The 19,393-nt window shown below is 36.1% G+C and overlaps 1 long non-coding RNA gene and 1 pseudogene across 1 annotated transcript in view; one reads left to right on the top strand and one right to left on the bottom strand.

The window, feature by feature from the left end:
- The window catches only part of LOC141584269 (uncharacterized), a 51,206-nt gene extending 33,196 nt beyond the window's left edge, over positions 1-18,010 (bottom strand). The window contains exon 1 of the long non-coding RNA XR_012517193.1: positions 17,866-18,010. This is a non-coding gene — a long non-coding RNA (uncharacterized LOC141584269). The remainder of the gene's footprint in view (positions 1-17,865) is intronic.
- LOC101040896 (mitochondrial import inner membrane translocase subunit TIM14 pseudogene) lies at positions 14,230-14,638 on the top strand (annotated as a pseudogene).
- Positions 18,011-19,393: the final 1,383 nt, after the last annotated feature.

Below are 19,393 nucleotides of genomic sequence, written 5' to 3'. Positions count from 1 at the left end.
TCTTTTGTGTTCATATAACAATTTACTGATACAGACACATCTTACAATGTATACGCATACAGGTTTTGTTTAACAAAAAATAGTTTCATGCACATACTTTTGTGTTTCCTAGTGATATGGTTTGATGTTTTGCTTCCTACAAATCTCTTGTTGAAATGTGACCTCCTACGTTGGAGGTAGGCCAGGTGGGAAGTGTTTGGGTTACAGGGGCAGGTCCTTCATGAATGATGTGGTATCATCCTCACAGTAATGAGTTCTCATTTTAAGTTCCTGTGAGATCTGGTTATCTAAAACAGCGTGGTACCTCCTCTCTCTGTTGCTCTGTCTCTCTTCATATGACGTGCTGGCTCTCTTCTGCCTTCTGCCATAATTGCAAGCTTTCAAAGGTCCTCACCAGAAGCACATGCTGGCAGTATGCTTCATATATAGTCAAATAACTAAAAGCCAAATAAACCTCTTTTCTTTATAAATTACCCAGCCTTAAGTTTTTTTTTTTTTTTTTTTTTTTTTTTTTTTACAGCAACAGCAACACAAATGGACTAACACACTTGGTTTGTGCATTCAACAATATGGAAATTCTGTGAAGTAGGATAAAACTCTTAGGTCATTTGCTTTAATAGATGTGCCATGATTTAGTCAGCCCTTTTCCTATTGATGGGCATCTATTGTGTTTTCATTTTTCCTGATTATAAACAATGTTGCCATGTCATAAATATTTATTTCAATTTTTCAGTTATTCCTAATTACAAATGATATGGCCATAAATATTCTGTACCAATGTGTTCAGTCCAGGTGCTTTTATTCTTGTGGGAATCAATTCCTAGGGGGAAGATTGCTGAATCTAAAAGTATAAGTATTTTTAATTTTAATACAGGTTGACAGATTGCTTTCCAACACTTTGCTTCTCTGCCAACTATACATAAAAATACTGGTCTAAATTTCCCTTCTTTTAAAGTACAGATTTTAAAATTTCTACCTTAGCAATTTTCAAATGTTCAATATTTTAGAAGAATGAATTATTACTTATAATACTGTTTTCCATTAAGGACTGTTCAATAGGAATTTTATGAATTCAAGCACTATAGTTTCTCTTCATTTTCTACCCTTACCTGTATTGGCAACTTTGTTATCAAATAAAACAAAATAACCTAACCAGATGGCCATTCCTACTATTTTCCTGAGAATTTAATATAATTAAAACTCAATTTCCTGCCAAAGTTACTGTAATGGTTTCAAATCTTGCCTTGCAGTGTTTGAGTAAAGAATTGCTCCCCTCCCTACCTCTATGCTAAAAATAGTTTTACTGTTGATTAGTTTTATTTAAACTGAAATTAAAGAGAATGGGAGTAAGATAAAGCAAGATAACAACACTTCAGTTATAGTGGATTCTCAATATAAGGTAGGCTAATGGGCAGCAATTTTTTTTCTTGTTGTTGTTGTTTTGAAACAGTCTTGCTCTTATTGCCTAGGCTGGAGTACAGTGGCACAATATCAGCTCACTGCAACCTCCGCCTCCCAGGTTCAAGCAATTCTCCTGCCTCAGCCTCCTGAGTAGCTGGGATTATAGACACACACCACCACGCCTGCCTAATTTTTTATTTTTAGTAGAGAGAGGTTTCACCATGTTGGTCAGGCTGGTCTTAAACTCCTGACCTCAAGTGATCCACCCGCCTCAGCCTCCCAAATTGCTGGGATTACAGGTGTGAGACACTGTGCCCGGCCAAGCAGTTTTTTATCATTGTTGATATCCAAAGGCAAACTGCTTGAGGACAGTCTTAATTACTGTGTGTCATTTTTGAAGTGTCAAATACCCATTAATTACTGGTTAATTATGATTATAGAACAGATTCAAACAGTTCTCATTTGTTTCCCTGATGTATCAGTAGAAAAAGAGGTAGCTCAGGACTATTACATTGCCAAAATTATCTTACAATAATGTTTTCTTATTTAAATGAAATGTACATGTGTACTTATAAAATAGGTGAAGTTTCCATGGATAACACAACAAAAAATTGTTCCATCAGTATTCCATATTATCTATAACTCTCACCAAGATTCCTTTTAATGAGGAAGGCAAAGGCAATTCATATTTTAGTACCTACTATGCCCATAGGCCTTACTGTTTTATAATCTCATTTAGTAAGTTTATTCTGAAAATGCCAGTGGAATCTGGGAAGATCATCTGAAACTTTTCTCAGCCATCTGTGCCTCACTGTAAATTAAGCTTCTGTACCATAGTACAGAATATTAGAACCAATAGTTAGACTAGATGATCCCAATAAGTCTTGTAGGTCAGTAACCCTTGTTTTACACTGGAAGAAACTGAGGCCTGCAAACATTCAGGTGCTGAGATGAAAAGGTTAGCTGTTCATTGTAGCAAGACTAGAATACACGTTTATTGACATTCTGTCTTAGTGTTCTTCACTGCACATCTAATATGATTAAAACTGAAAGGAGATTAAAGTTGAGTAAAGCTCTAGACTGCAGAATGTAAGAACCAGGGTGTATTGGAAGGAGAACAGAAATAATCAAATCAATTGGTTCCCTAAGGAAAATTGATGGCAAATAAAGAGAAGGGAGGTGGGTGACAGAGAAAGGGTACTGATAAATTCCTTACACAGCAGCTTTGTCAGGATCATCACTGCAGCTACACAGCATTTTAAAACAGCATTAAACCTGTTGTGAAGATCCTCTCACAAAGTAAAAATAGTATAAATGGGGGCCTTTCAAGGTTACATCCTTTCATCTACTCTCTAAAGCTGTTTTATAATAGTCAAGAGGATTCTGTACAGTGCTTTATTTCAGCTTTGCTCTCATTAAGGACTCATAAACTTAATTACTAAATATTCCTTAAGAAACACAGCTTGAAATAATTACTTCATTAGAGAAATTTAGCAGTGTTCATTCTAACTCTCTGGAATAGAATCTTATTTTAGAGTTCAAGGTTTTACTTGTCCTTTTCTTCTAAATGCAAACCTTTTTGCCTTTATGTCTCTTATAGAACTGCATTTCAAATACCATGCAAGGAGAAATTTTTAAACTACTGCATGATGTCCTTTTGAAGGATGTTTCAAATTAGCATGAGCTATGGCTTAAAAAGTTCTAGATATATGTATTATTGGTAAATATTATAAAGCATATGGTAAAATAAGAAAAGGAAAAGTTGGTGTTAAAATAAGTTGTTTTTCAGTGTGGAGACTCCTTAAAGAACTAAAAGTAGAACTACCACTTGATCCAGCAATCTCATTATTAGTTATCTACCCAGAGGAAAAGAAGTCATTATACAAATATATATATATATATATATATATATATATATATATATATATATATATATGGCAGCATAATATAGAACTAGCCCAAAGGCCCATATATGAATGAGTGGATAAAGAAAATGTAGTATGTATGTATATACATATATGTGTGTGTGTGTGTGTGTGTGTGTACACATACCATGGACTACTACTCATAAAAAGAAACAAAATAATGGCATTTGCAGCAACGTGTATGGGATTCGAGACTATCATTCTGAGTGAAGTAACTCAGTAATGGAAAACCAAACTCACCATATGTTCTCTTCCTCAAGCTATGAGGAAGCAAAGGCATAAGAAAGATACAATTAACTTTGGGGACTCAAGAGAAAGGGTAGAAGGGGGATGAAGGATAAAAGATTACACATTGGGTACAATGTTCATTGCTTGGGTGATGGGTACAACAAAATCTTAGAAATCACCACTAAAGAACTTACTCATGTAACCAAACACCACCCGTTCCCCAAAATAAAGTATTTTAAAAAATTGTTTTTGACTATGGCATTTTACTCAAAAATAATTATTTAATAATATTTGTTTAAAAAAAGTGATTCTTAAACTTGAAATTCTTTAAAGAGAATTAAATAAATCAATTTAGATCTAAGATTAGCTACTGGAATATTAAAAGATACCTATTTTAAGTTTCAAGGTGAATTGCTACATGTTACTCCTTTGCTGAAAAATTTTCAGTATTTACTCAACCTATAGAAGAGAGTCTAACTTGACCAATAAGCTTATCTTCTAGTAATTTTCCTTAAACAAATCTCCACCCTAGTCACAGGACTTTACTCAAGCTCCTTTCATTGCTCCTCTACAGCCTCACTCTCTTCAAGCTATTCTCAATATTCCCTCTCCGCCAACATCCTGTGTGCTCCTTACTGTTTTGCTTTATTCCTATATCTCCCAGATGAGCCAATTAAAATTCTGCTTCTCCCTCGATCACTCAGTTCAAGGTAATGTTTCCTACCTCTGAATCTTCCTATCACCAATTGCCCTTGATATACAGCTCAGGATATACAAAATATGAAATTGTACCCTTTCCTTTTCTGCTGCACATGTTTTATCATTCTAAGGCATATTATAAACTCCTTGAAAGTAGAGATCATCTTATATTGATGTCCTAAGAGAGCAGACTCAGATACTGTTGATAGATTGAAATTAGTTTTATTATCACGGGATCCTATAATATGGAAGGCATATATGCAATTTTCATGTGGAATATGTTATTGAGTTTAAATAATTAATCATTTTGTTTAAATAATCATCACTTCTAATATTATCAAAATGAGGAATTTAAAGTTTTATCTACATAGTATGATCACAAATTTGTCCAAATGCAAAGATTAAATTTTAGTGTATACAAATTTTTTTAAAATCTGAATAAGAGATATCTGGGTGGTAGAGTTGTTGTAAAGATAAAATGTACTTGCAGATATTTTGAAAACAATAAATCACCATACAAAGATACAGAGCATACTACTGTATTTTCAGTATCAATGTATCAGGCACATGCTGTCTAGTCAGTACCTATCACTTCTATTTCCTCCCTGTTTTTTTGCAGTTAGCAATCTAGGAAGAATTGGACTTTATGCAATCCTGCTGAGCACATGGCTGAAATATGACTCAAGTATGCTTGAATCCTGATCAAGTTTTCTTCCCCAGAGTAGGGATGTAGCCTCAGTGACTTGGAGTTTGGGTCAAAGACCAGCAGAGCCCAAACTCTGTAAGAGTTTCTTTAACCAGAGGAACATCAATAGTCTGAGCAAACCATACAAGTCTAAATAAATTAATGGTAACCAAATAAATTGAACTTTTTGAATCTTAGACTCTACACTATGGGGAATCACTAACAAATAACTTTCCATTTTTATTGACTTAGGGGTCAAGACTCCTGATATGGTTTTGCTCTTTATCCCCACCCAAATCTCATCTTGACTTGTACTCCCATAATTTCCACATGCTGTGGGAAAGACTCAGTGGGAGATAATTGAATCATTGGAGCAGTTTCTTCCATATTGTTTTCCTGGTAGTTAATAAGTCTCAAGAGATCTGATGGTTTTATCTGGGATTTTTGCTTTTATGTCTTCCTCGTTCTCTCTTTGCCTACTGCCATCCATATATGATGGGACTTGCTCTCCCTTGCCTTCTGCCATGATTGTGAGGCTTCCCCAGACATGGGGAACTGTGAGTCCAGTGAAACCTCTTTCTTTTGTAAATTGCCCAGTCTCAGATACGTCTTTATCAGCAGCATGAAATCGGACTAATACAATAAATTGGTACCAGTAGAGTGGGACATTGCTGAAAAGATACCTGAAAATGTGGAAGCGATTTTGGAACTGGGTAAAAGGCAGAGGTTGGAACAGTTTGGAATTTTAAAAATATGGAAAAGTCTGGAACTTCCTAAAAACTTGGACAGCTTTGCCCAAAATACTAATAGTGATAGGGACAATAAGGTTCAGGTTGAGGTGGTCTCAGATAGAGATGAGAAACTTGGGAACTAGAGCAAAGATGATTCTTGTTATGTTTTATCAAAGACATTGGTGGCATTTTACCCCTGCCTTAGAGATTTGTGGAACTTTGCATTGAGAGAGATGATTTAGGGTATCTGGTGGAAGAAATTTCTAAGCAGTAAAGCATTCAAGAGGTGACTTGGGTGCTGTTAAAAGCATTGTTTTAAAAGGGAAACAGAGCATAAACATTTAAAAAATTTGCAGCCTGACAATGAGATAGAAAAGAAAATCCCATTTTTGGAGGAAAGATTCAAGTCAGCTGTGGAAATCTGCATAAGTAATGAGGAGCCAAGACAATGGAGAAAATTTCCAAGACAATGGAAAAAATGCTCCAGGGTATGTCAGAGGTTTTCATGGCAACCCCTCCCATCACAGGTGTAGAGGCCTATGAGGAAAAAGTGGTTTTCGGCAGGGAAGGGGGCAGGGTCCCCAAGCTATGTACAGCCTAGGGACTCGGTGCCCTGTGTCCCAGCTGCTCCAGCCATGGCTGAAAGGGGCCAACGTAGAACTCAGGACATGGCTTCAAATGGTGCAAGCCACAAGCTTTGACAGCTTCCATGTGGTATTGAGCCTGCAGGTGCACAGAAATCAAGAATTGAGGTTTGGGAACAACTGCCTAGATTTCAGAAGATGTATGGAAATGCCTGGATGCCCAGGCAGAGGTGTGCTACAGGGGCGGGGCTCTCATAGACAACTTCTGCTAGGGCAGTTCAGAAGGGAAATGTGGAATTGGAGTCCCCACACAGAGTCCTCATTGGGGCCCTCCCTAGTGGAGCTGTGAGAGGAGGATCACCATCTTCCAGACCCCAGAATGGTAGATCCACTGACAGCTTTCACTGTGTGCCTGAAAAAGCTGCAGACACTCAACGCCAGCCTGTGAAAGCAGCTGGGAGGGAGGCTGTACCCTGCAGAACCACAGGCACCATGCTGCCCAAGACCATGTGAACTCACCTCTTGTATCAACATGATCCAAATGTCAGATGTGGAGTCAAAGGAGATCATTTTAGACCTTAGATTCAAATGCCCTGCTGGAATCTGGACTTCCATGGACCCTGTATCCCCTTTGTTTTGTCTGTCTCCTATTTGGAATTGTTGTATTTACCCAATGTCTGTACCCCCACTGTATCTAGAAAATAACTAGCTTGCTTTTGATTTTATAGGCTCATAGGCAGAAAGGACTTGCTTGTCTGAAATAAAACTTTGGACTGTGGACTTTCTGAGTTAATGATGAAATGAGTTAAGACTTTGGGCAACTGTTGGGAAGGCATGATTAATTTTAAAATGTGAAGACATGAGATTTGGAAGGGGCCAGGGGCAGAATGACATGGTTTGGCTCTGAGTCCCCACCCAAATGTCATCTTGAATTATACTTCCATAATTGCCACATGCTGTGGGAGGGACCCAGTGGGAGATAATTGAATCACAAGTGTTTCCCCCATATTGTTCTTGTGGTAGTAAGTCTCACAAGATCTGGTTTTATCCAGGGTTTCTGCTTTTGCATCTTTCTCATCCTTTCTTTGTCTGCTGCTTTACATGTAAGATGGGACTTGCTCCCCCTTGCCTTCTGCCATGATTGTGAGGCTTCCCCAGCCACATGTAACTGTTAAGTCCAATTAAACCTCTTTCTTCTGTAAATTGCCCAGTCTTGAGTATGTCTTTATCAGTAGCGTGAAAACAGACTAACACAACTCTCTACACCAGGCGTCCCCAAACTACGGCCCATGGGCCGCATGCAGCCCCCTGAGGCCATTTATCCCCCCCCCCCGCGCACTTCAGGAAGGGGCACCTCTTTCATTGGTGGTCAGTGAGAGGAGCACAGTATGTGGTGGCCCTCCAACAGTCTGAGGGACAGTGAACTGGTCCCCTGTGCAAAAAGTTTGGGGACACCTGCTCTACACTAAATATGCTGCATCTGATCCTAAAACCTAATACATATCTCTATCTGTGGTTAAATAAATCAGGAACTTAATCTGACCTTATCTTACAAGTGTAAGTATGTGTGTTGTTTTCCTGGCAATCTATAGTCCAACTAAAATATGTTTCTTCTATGTGCACACTAAAGTGCTTCTTAAAATTCCCATTAACTTTACAGTCAGCAGTAAGTTAACATTCATTGTATGCAAAAGGCTTGGAAGATATTTCAGTGTACAAATGAGAACCTAAGTGTCAAAATGAAAAAAGAAAAAGATGTAGAAACAAATTCTACGTGCAAAACCTTATCATATAGAATATTCAAAATACATAACTGTCACCATATTTTAGTTAACTGATAAGACTGAGACCCTAATGGCAATTTTTAAATGTCTTTGCCTTCATCTACAGAAACAAAGCTTCCTTGATACTATATATAACTGCTAATCAAATAGTATCTATCATGTCCAGAACCCATTTGCTAATGGGTTCAAATATCAATGAAACTTTTAAATTCAATTTGTGCTGGACAGCTTTGCCTCATTCGTGCACACTTCGACTCATATAAAATCTAATAAGACACTGAATTAAGAACATAACTACTAGCTAGGCATATCAAAACTATTCAGAAAAGGGGAAAACATGGGGAAAACTCAAAGATGGTGACAGGGTGTTAATGCTTAGGTAAAATAATATGATTTCAAACATTTAAGATTTCTTTCTTTCTCAGGTCACAGTACAATGTGAGTTGGTAAGAGGCTTTGTGCTTCACAAATTCAGGGATTTAAGGGTCCAAAGGCACTAGGAAAAGAAAGATAGAGCTTGTAGAGAAGCCAACCCTGGCCTTTACGCTTTGGACTGCTCACTTTACAGTGGTTAAGCGGATTAGAGGTCATGTAATATACTTTGCCTAGGAAGAGGAAACTGATTTTTGATTAGTCAGTATCTGCCATACCCATCACTTATTTTAATCAAGAATTCTTTCAACTAAAAATTATTTCATGGCTGTCTGAGTGCAGAGGCTCATGTATGTAATCACAGCACTTTGAGACCAGCCTGGGCAACAGAACAAGATCCCATCTCTACAAATAATAGAAAAATAATTAGCCAGGTGTTGCGGCAGGTGCCTGTGATCCCAAATACTCAGGATATTGAGGCAGGAGGATTGCTTGAGCCTGGGGAGCCGAGGTTGCAGTGAGCTGTGATCATGCCACTACATTCCATTCTGGGCAACAGTGTGAGAGCCCATCACACACACACACACACACACACACACACACACACACACACACACAAAATCATGGTAGTAAGAATCGGGGTGACAGTGAGATCCCATTGCAAAAAAATAAAAATAAAAATACTCTGAGGAAAATTAAAATAAAAATTTAGACAGGGATGAAGATAATTTGATCAAAAATTTGACCAAAAATGTGTTTTCTTTATCTGGGTATTTCCATTAAAACTGTAGTTGATTATGTTAGATGTTGTAAGAAAATAGACTTAAGATGCTTTTAAAAATAAAGAGGAACTTTGGCATTTTAGGACAGGGCTAAATATAAATGTGTTATTCAATGAAGAACAGCTAACACATATTCTGATAGTACATCAATGCTTAAATTCTGCACTAGATGATCAAACTTAAACCCAGCATTTTAATGACTGTGTCCCCCAACATATCTCAAATGCACTCTATTAGCAAACATGACATTCCAATTATTTCCATGGCACTTAGCATTTCATGGTGGACTAATGCCAATAGTAGAATATAGGGTGGGAAACATGCCAAAGAAGTTAACTGACTTTAAAAGCTAAAATATTGCTAGCATTGAAAAGTCAGGGTTTATTTAAGGCTAATTCCCCTGACCCTGCTTAAACTCACCAGATAAGTAAATATATTGGCACCTACTTAAGTAATAACTCTTTCCCTTTATATTATGCAAAAAAGTAGGTAAGCCAATTTTGCGACAAAAAACATGTTAGTAAAACTTTGTCATATAAAATCAAACATTTGTTTTACTTATCACTGGAGAATAGAAAATAATTTTAAAATACATTGAGAATATATTATACATTAACCTGGTCTACATCAAGAAATCCAGAGAAAAAATAGCCTTTCATTTCAATTGATGCTTGATATGATTTGGTTGTATCCCCACCCAAATCTCATCTTAGACTGTAGCTCCTGTAATCCCCAGTTGTGGTGAGAGGGACCCACTGGGAAGTAATTGAAGCATAAGGGTGGGTTTTTTCCCATGCTGTTCTCATAATAGTGAATAGGTCATGAGATCTGATGGTTTTAAAAAGGAGAGTTCTTCCACACATGCTCTCTTGCTTGCTGTCATGTAAGACATGCCTTTGCTTCTCCTTCACCTTCTGCCATTGTTGTGAGGCTTCTGCAGCCATGTGGAACTGTGAGTCCATTAAATCTCATTTTCTTTATAAATTATGCAGTCTCTTGTATTCCATCATAGTAGTATGAAAATGGACTAATACAGTAAATTGGGACTGGAAGTAGGGGGCTGCCAAAAAGAGTAGTGACTTTGGAACTGGGAAACAAGCAGAGCTTGGAATCATATGGAGGGCTTAGAAGAAGAAAGGAAAATGTAGGAAAGTTTGGAACTTCCTAGAGACTTGGAGCGCCCAGAAGAAGTCAGAAAGATGTGGGAAAGTTTGGAGCTTCCTAGAGATTTGTGGAATGGTTTTTACCCAAAAGTCCAGGCTGAGATGGTTTCAGATGGAGATGAGGAACTTGGGAACTGGAGCAAAGGTGAGCAAAAATGACTCTTACTATGCTTTAGCAAAGAGACTGGTGGCATTTTGCTCCTGCTGTAGAGATCTGTGGAACTTTGAACTTAAATGAGATGATTTAGGGTATCTGGCAAAAGAAATTTCTAAGTGGCGAAGTGTTCAAGAGAAATCAGAGTATAAGAGTTTGAACAATTTGCAGGCTGATGATGCAATAGAAAAGAAAAACCCATTTCCTGGGGAGAAATTCAAGCCAGCTGCTGAAATTTGCATAAGTAACAAGGAGAAGAATGTTAATTAACAAGAAAATGGGGGAAATGCCTCCAGTTCATGTCAGAGACATTCACAGCAGCCCCTCCCATCACAGGCCCAAAGGCCTAGGAGGAAAAAAATGGCTTCCTGGGCTTGGTCCAGGGTCCTCCTGCTGTGTGCAGCCTTGGGACTTAAAAACCTGAATCTTAGCTGCTCCAACCAGGGCTAAAAGGGGTCAAGATACATCTGAGGCCATGGCTTCAGAGGGTACAAGCCCCACGCCTTGGCAGCTTCCATGTGGTTTTGAGCCTACAAGGGCACAGAAGTCAAAAATTGAGGTTTGGGAACCTCTGCATAGATTTCAAAGGATATATGAAAACACCTGCATGTCCAGGCAGAGGTGTGCTGCAGGGGTGGAGACCTCATGGAGTACTTCTGCTAGGGCAGTGCAGAAGGGAAATCTGGGGTGGGAGCCCCCACACAGGGTCCCCACTGGGATACTGTCTAATGGAGCTGTGAGAAGAGGGTCACTGGCCTCCAAACCCCAAAATGGTAGATCCACTGACAGCTTGCACCATGTACCTGGAAAAGCCACAGAAAGACACCCAATGCCAGGATGCTAAAGCAGCCATGAGCAGGGCTATACTCTAGAAAGCCACAGGGGTGGAACTGTCCAAGGCCACAGGAACCCACCTTTTACATCAATATGATTTGGATTTGAGACATGGAATCAAAGATCATTTTGGAGCTTTAGGATTTGACTGCCTCATAGGATTTCAGACTTACATGGGCCTACAGCCCCTTCATTTTGGCCAATTTCTCCCATTTGGAAGGGGTGTATTTATCTAATACCTGTATCCCCATTGTACCTAGGAAGTAAATAAAATGCTTTTAATTTTACAGGCTCATAGGTAGAGGGACTTGCCTTGTCTCAGATAAGACTGGACTTGGATTTTTGGGTGAGTTAAGACTTTGGAAATGAGTTAAGACTTTGGAAGACTGCATGATTATGTTTTGAAATGTGATTACGTGAGATTTGGGAGGGACTGGAGTAGAATAATATGCACTGTGTCCCCACCGAAATTGCATTTTTAATTGTAGCTCCCATAATCCCACATGGTGTGGGAGAGACCAAGTGGGAGGTAATTGAATCATGATGGTGGATTTTTTCCAGGCTGTTCTCATGGTAGTGAATAACTCTCATGCGATCTAATGGTTTTATAAATGGGAATTTTCCTGCACATGTTCTCTTGCATGCTGTTATGTAAGACATGCGTTTGCTCCTCCTTCACCTTCCAGTAAAAACCTAGTCTTCACCACAAAACTATTGGAACTCATAAACAAATTCATTAAAGTTGCAGCATATAAAATCTACATATGAAAATCAGTAGCATTTCTATATGCCAATAGGGAACAATCTGATAAAGAAATAGAGAATAATCTTATTTACAATAGTTAAAAATAAAATAAAATACCTCAGAGTACACTTAACCAAAGAAGTAAAAAAAAAAAAAAAAAAAAAAAAAAACAAAACAAAACAAAAAAAAACTCTAGAATGAAAACTATAAAACATTAATGAAAGAAACTGAAGAAGACACAAAAATTGGTAAGAAAATATTCCATGTGCATGGATGTGAAGGATCAATATTGTTAAAATTTCCATACTATCCAAGGCAATCTAAAGATCAAATGCAATCTCTATCAAAATACCAATAAAATTCTTCATTGAAATAGAGAAAATAATTGTAAAATTTATATGGACCCACGAAGACCAGTAATAGCCAAAACTATACTGAGCATAAGAACGAAACTGGAGGAATCAAATTACTTGATGTCAAATTTTACTACAGAGCTATAGTAACCAAAACAGCAGGGTACTGGCATAAAAACAGACACATATACCAATGGAACAGACAGAGAACCCATGAACAAATCCACACACCTACAGTGAACTCATTCTCAACAAAGGTGCCAAAAATGCACATTGGGGAAAAGACAGTCTCTTCCATAAAATTGGTGCTGAGAAAACTGGATATCCACGTGCAGAAGAACAAAACTAAACTCTTATCTCTTGTCATATACAGAAATCGAATCAAAATAGATTAAAGACTTAAAGACCTCCAACTATGAAACTACTAAAATAAAACACTGGGTAAACTCTCTAGGACACTGGACTGGGCAAAAGTTTGAGTAATACCCCACAAGCACAGGCAGCCAATGGAAAAATGGACAAATCAGATCACATCAAGTTAAAAACTTCTGCACAGCATAGGAAATAAATAACAAAGTGAAGAGACAACCTATAGAATGGAAGAAAACATTTGCAAATTATCTATCTGATGTGGGATTAATAACCAGAATATGTAAGGAGCTCAAACAACTCAATAGGACAAAGTGTGATAATCCAACTTTAAAATAGGCAAACTATCTGAAAAGACATTTCTCAAAAGAAAGCATACAAATGGCCAACAGGTATACGAAAAGGTGCTCCACATCACTGATCATCAAAGAAATGTAAATCAAAACTACAATGAGATATCATCTCACCCCAGTTAAGATGGCTTTTATCCAAAAGACAGGCAATAAAAAAGCTGATGAGGATGTGGAGAAAAGGGACCCTTGCACCTTTGTGCTGGTGGGAATGTAAATTAGCACAAACACAATGTAGAACAGTTTGAAGATTCCTCATAAAATAAAAAATAGATATAATTTATAATAGTTATAATAGTACATTATTACAATAGTTATAATTTATGAAGGGCTTAAAATAGGTATCATAAACATAGGCATTACATCATAAGCCTATGAGACTGGTATACTTTTATGCTCATTTTACCAAGCAGTAAATCGAGTCACAGAGGAAATAACTTGCTGATGGCAGAGATGGGATACAAATCCAGAAATCCTGGTCCCCCAGGCCCTCTATCTACCTAAGGCATTATATTTCCACTCTGTATGATCTTGGGTCACTTCTTCACATTCTGATTCATATCTTTATCATTGCTGAAATAAAGGTTTTGAATTACATATCCTCTAAAATCCCCTGTACCTCCAAAAAGTTGATTCCACCTAAAGTGGATTTGGATTTATATGTGTAATTAGGATTCTACAGCAGATGCTGGCAAACTTCCTGTAACGGTCATGTAGTAAGTATTTTACGCTTTACAAGCCATGGAGTCTCTTCCAAAACTCTGCCATACCATTGTAGTAGGAAAATAGCCATGGAAATCAAATGGGTATTATGTTCCAAATAAAACCTTTATCTACAAAAACAGGCAGTGGGCTGGATGTGACCAGCAGGCTGTAGCATGTCGATGCACGTCCAAACTATTATATGTAATAATGGAATGATTAGGCTAGCTTTAGCAAGAACAAATTTAGGGTGTTAGTGCGTGCAGTTGCAGGTGCGTCGCTCTCTGCTCCAGGCGTGCAGGGGTTGGCGGCGATCTCTGTGCTGGGATGAGCCGGGCTCCCGGTGGAAGCAAGGGAACCCAGCCGCAGCAGCCATGGCCAGTACAATGGTAGCAGATGGACTGACCATTGCAGCTGCAGGATTTGCAGGCCGTTATGTTTTGCAAGCCATGAAGCATATGGAGCCTCAAGTAAAACGAGTCTTTCAAAGCCTACCAAAATCTGCTTTCGGTGGTGGCTATTAGAGGTGGGTTTGAACCCAAAATGACAAAACGGGAAGCAGCATTAATACTAGGTGTAAGCCCTACTGCCAAAAAAGGGAAAATAAGAGATGCTCATCGACGAATTATGCTTTTAAATCATCCTGACAAAGGAGGATCTCCTTATATAGCAGCCAAAAACAATGAAGCTAAAGATCTACTAGAAGGTCAAGCTAAAAAATGCAGTAAATGTATCATGAATTTTAAGTACATATTACTTCATGTATATGAGTATTAACTTTTTATAATAAAATGCCTCAGAGTTACAGTTTTAAAAAATGATTTAGCACACCCAAAAAAAGAACCAATTTAGGAATATTAGACATCATTGTGATATGAGAGATCTTGACACATCAGACTTTCATGTTTTCTGCCGTCCCAATTACATTATTTGGGACATATGACGTTTATCTGGCTCTTGGTTTCTAGGAAGAAAGACTATATAGACTCAAATACCAAATTAATCCCTGTCAGTTTTTATAGGTTCAAGATAAGCGGACATTTGCACTCATTGCTGTATTTCAAAGAGCTACAGTCTGGTATCCAAATCATGATTAGGCTACCAGGATAGTTCACTCAATTCTATCACATGCATATTATGGTCAAAATAATAATCATGTGCAGTAATACACACACACTCTCTCTCATACATACACACACACTCATACACATATATTTCCACAGAAAATCTTACACATACACATTTTAGTTACATTTGCTAAATAAAATGTAGTAAACTTTTATTATTTCTAAAAGAACTACAATCTGCAGAAAACATATTTGTACCAAGAACATAGGTAATTTCCTCCTTAAGGGGGCTGAGGGGAAAATCTTGTCTAATGTCTCAATCTCTGTTATAACTGTATCTATATAATTTAAAACAACTTTGACATTTCGTTCAGTAAACAGTCTGCTTTATGCCTAGCACTAGAACAGAATTTCTGGGGAATATAAATTAAATGATTTTGCCTCTTTCCTTAAGCCATTTTTACTTAATTTTGATATACAACATTCCCAAAGAAAAAATGTTTACTAATGATACATATGTTGAATAATAATGCTGGCATTAAATCACAATAATAGCTAAAAAAGCAATTCAAAATAATAAGAATGTTATATATGACTATATAATATTTAGCAGTTGAGGGTTAAGAAACCTTATATAACTTGGAAGAAGAGAATCCTATGGATTAGAGTACCAGCAACGTTTTGGAATTTCATAGTTGCAAGATTTCTTTACTAAACTTTAAGTGATGTGATGTTACTTGACTGTGATAAGTGAAAAGAACAAAAATAAGAAATATATAATACAAATGGAAAGATAAATATAAATGTAAACTCCCACACATCAATAACTATGCAAAATGTAAATGGTCTAAACAATTAAAAGTCATGATATGCCAGACTGGGAAAGGAGCAGGTAGTCAGACCCAATTCTATACTGCCTACAATAAAGCCACTTTAAATATAAAGATACATCAGGATTAAAAGTATATTTTGTACGTCAATGAAAAAAGACCATGCAAATCCTAATAATAACACCAAAAAAGACAAAAACAAACAACAATAAAAATCCCCAACGATAAAACTAAAAACTTGGAGTGGTTACAGTAATATTAAATGAAGTAGACTTCAGAGCAAAGAATAGCACTAGGAACAAAGGCAATCAATTCCCAAGGATAAAACAGTCAATTCATCAAGAAGATAGGACAATCATAAAGGTTATATGTCTAATTATTGAGCTTCAAATACAAGAAGCAAAAACTGATAGAACTGGAAAAAGAAACAGACAAATTCATAAAGTTAATTTCAACATTATTCTGATGATAATTGATAAAACAAGTAGCCAGAAATATCAGGAATGATACAATTTAAACAATAATATAAACCAATTTAACCTAATTGAGATTTACAAAACACTTAATGAAAATCATAATATACAATCAGTTTAAGTGCACATGAAACACTTACCAAGATAGATAATATTCTGAAACATAAAAGAAGTTTAAACAAATTTAAAAGGATTAAAATAATATAAAAAATGTTCCAACCGCAATGATATCACAGTAGAAATTAATAACAGAAGTTTACCTGGAAAATTTCAAATTATTTGGAAAATAAATCACAGAATTCTAAGTACTCATAGTTCAGATAATATAATAAAGGTAAATTAGAAAGTGTTTTCAACTAAATGAAAAAATAACATATTAAAATATGTAGATGTAACTAAAGCAGTACTTACAGGGAAATTTTAGTACTAAACACTTATTAAAAAGGATAAGAAACTATTATGAGTAGTTCGATGTCAATAATTTGACAATTTAGAAGAAATGGACAAATTCCTTAAATGAAACAAACTATCAAAACTCTCTTAAGAAGAAATCATTTGAATAGACAGATAGCTATGAAATAAATTGAATTTTTAGTTAAGCTTATCACAAGGCTTCACTAGGGAATTCCATCAAACATTTAGGGAAAAAAAATACCATTTTATGCACAAACTCTTCCAGAAAATAGATGAGAGAGCACTTCAAAATTCATTTTATAAAGCCAGCATTATCCTGCTACCAAAAACAAAACAAGAAAACTACAGATAAATATTCTTTACGACGAGAACACACGGCCACAGGGAGGAACAACACACACTGGGGTCTTTTAGAGGGTGAGGGTCGGAGGAGGGAGAGGATCAGGAAAAATAATGGGTACCAGGCTTAATACCTGGATGATGAAATAATCTGTATAAGCAATCTCATTATGATAAACTGTCAGCTACCTATGTGAACTTAAAAGTTTAAAAAATCCTTCATGAACATAGATATAAAAATTCTGAACAAAATTTCAACAAATCAAATCTGATAATATTTAAAAAATGATAAAATCATGACCAGGTAATCTTAGGAAAGCCAGGTTGACTGAGCATTCAAAAATCAACATAAGTCAATATATTGATAGAAAAAAGTATCATTTTTACATAAAGTATTTGATAAGTCACTTCCCAATACAAAATGTATTATTGATCTTTTTAAAATCTCACATGAAAATAGGAATAGAAGGGATCTTCCTCTACCTGGTTATGGCATCCCTGGGAAACCTACAGCTAACATAATTGCTAATGTTAAAACTCATTAGGATAAACTTGTCAGTTTTTATTTGTAGTATTTATCCTTTTTTTGATAAAGTCAGCTTTATTGAGGTGGAATTTACATATAATAAAATTCACCCATTTTTAAGCATACATGTCAAAGTGTCTTTAAAAATGTATACAGTCATGTAGCCATCACTACAATTATGATATAAAAGTCCTTTCTCCTACAAAGTTAATCATCTTTCCTCACCTGTTGGCTCCTGGAAACCATGAATATTCTTTCTGCTTTTTCTAGAATTTCTAAATTTTCCTTTTCTAGGATTTCATATACATGAAATCATATAGCATGTACTCTTTTGTGTCTGGCCTATTTCACTCACCAGAATGCTTTTCAGATGTATCAATGATTTTGTGTGCATCCGTAGCTAGCTGGCTGTATTTATGGCTGAATTGTTGTCCATTTCATGGCTGAACCATAATTTGCTTATCCATTCAACAGCTGCAAGAAACTTAGGTTGATTTCCAGTTTGGGCTATTATAAAAAAAAAAAAAAAAAAAAAAAAAGCTGTAATTATTAATCACATTTAAATCTTTACACAGAGATATATTTTCTTTTGGGTAAATACCTAGAAGGGTTATTACCAAGTCCTGTCTGAGTTATATACTGAGTTAAGTGTTTAACTTAAAAAAATAAATTAATTAAAAAAAAAAAAAAGAAAAAAAAGAAAACCTCAGCTTCCAAAATGGCTATTGTACTTTGCATTCCTACAAAAGACCCTGTGTTCCAATTGCTCCACCTCTTACCAACAATGAAATTAGGTTTTTGTTTTATGTATTTTAGTTTTAGACATTTTAGTGAGTGTGTAGTGGCTATCCCCTTGTGGATTTAATTTGCATTTCTCTAAAACTAATGGTGATAAGTATCTTTTTGTGTGCTTGTCAACTGTGTATATTTTCTTTGGTGAAGTGTCTGTTCAGATATTTTCTATTTTGTTGTTTGTTCATTCTCTTACTTTTGAGTGGTTAGAAATTTTACATATTCTGAATACAAGGTTCTTTACTAGATATGTTCTGCAAATCTATTCTCTTATTTTTTTTTTTTTCATTTATTTGAGAGTACATTTTGAGGACTTTTTTATTTTGAAGAAGTATAAAAAATGTAACTTTTTTTTCTTTTATGGCTTTATGTGTAAAAAATGCCAGACTAATCAAAGGCCTCAAAGAAATTAGACATATTTTATTAACAGATTAGATACTATGTTGAAATAATAATTATGTACCATTGCCTTTGGTTTCTATTTATTTTTGCATTTTAGATGTCCTCATCATTTTTTTCTTTCTAGATTGATTTTGAAAATTTTAGTTTTTGCCTCATTTTCAAGCTATTCAAGATAATTCCTTGTCAAAATTTTGGTAACTCCAGTATCCAAAAAGATAATTCTTCCAAAACTGAAACCTCAGCTCTTTGATTTCCTTTCTTCACATAATCTCATCCATCTTCTTTCCTCTAGTTACTCATTCTCATGGTCAACCTCAATTTTAAGCAATTTACTTGTTAAGTAAATCATAAGGTCTAATTATTTCACCTTCCTCTCTGCAGGATTCCAAATCAAATAATCTTTCAGTACACAAGCACCTACAATCAACTGAGCCCATCGACTTTTCACTCTATCATACATATCCATCCTCTTGTCTCCACTTCCTTTTTGATCCAGTTATAAACAGTGCAGTCACTATATTATAGAAATTAACTTGCATATAACATAAACTCCTTGTGCCCTTCCTTGGGCTTAATATATTCTCTTAGCTAGATCAAAACCTTGGTTAAACCCAACTTACCACTTACTCCTTGCCAACCCATGCACAATGTAAGGCAGCTGGAGAAAAACATAAAACTTTGCTAACTCA

This window comes from Saimiri boliviensis, chromosome 4 (genome assembly GCF_048565385.1).
Source record: "Saimiri boliviensis isolate mSaiBol1 chromosome 4, mSaiBol1.pri, whole genome shotgun sequence".
NCBI classification, from domain to species: domain Eukaryota; kingdom Metazoa; phylum Chordata; class Mammalia; order Primates; family Cebidae; genus Saimiri; species Saimiri boliviensis.
The sequence above is the reverse complement of the archived record's forward strand: the minus strand, read 5'-3'. Positions and strand labels throughout refer to the sequence as shown.